Raw genomic sequence first — 531 nt, 5'->3', positions numbered from 1 at the left:
TGGTTCTGCTCGAGGTTTCTGCCTCTTAAAAGGAAGTTTTTCCTTGCCTCTGTCATCTAGTGCTTGCTCCTGGTGGTAAATGTTGGGTTACTGTAAATAACATCACAGAGTACGGTCTAGACCGGGGGCCTGTTGCACTAAAGTAGAATAAAGATATCCAGGATAAGTGAAAAAGCGCAGCTTGACTTGGTGTGATCCGCTCATCGCGGCTTAATCGGTTGCACGTTTGCCGAGCCAGGATGAACAGGTGAAGATATGTCAAGCCAGGTGTAGATAGCTGGGATAAGTGCACGTTCACGGCTTTCTTAAAGAGACCACGGTAACGATCACAGATTTACTGATGCAGAAATGGACAAGACGCATGCAGCATGTTTCACCCAATGAGCAGAAGCTTCCAATGTAAAATAACAAGAAGGTGAAGCAAATAATATGGAAAGTAAAGAGGAGGTGAAGCATAGAATATGCAGAAAGGGAATTACGGCTGTTATCAAACGGAGAGAAAAAGCCCAACAGACTATAGCGGACCGACTG

General features: G+C 45.0%; 1 protein-coding gene across 1 annotated transcript in view; it reads right to left on the bottom strand.

Annotated features, from left to right (window-relative positions):
• mrc1a (mannose receptor, C type 1a) overlaps positions 1-531 on the bottom strand; it is a 13713-nt gene that overhangs the window by 5148 nt on the left and 8034 nt on the right. The window lies entirely within an intron of this gene.

This window comes from Etheostoma spectabile, chromosome 22 (assembly GCF_008692095.1).
Source record: "Etheostoma spectabile isolate EspeVRDwgs_2016 chromosome 22, UIUC_Espe_1.0, whole genome shotgun sequence".
NCBI lineage: Eukaryota > Metazoa > Chordata > Actinopteri > Perciformes > Percidae > Etheostoma > Etheostoma spectabile.
The sequence above is the reverse complement of the archived record's forward strand: the minus strand, read 5'-3'. Positions and strand labels throughout refer to the sequence as shown.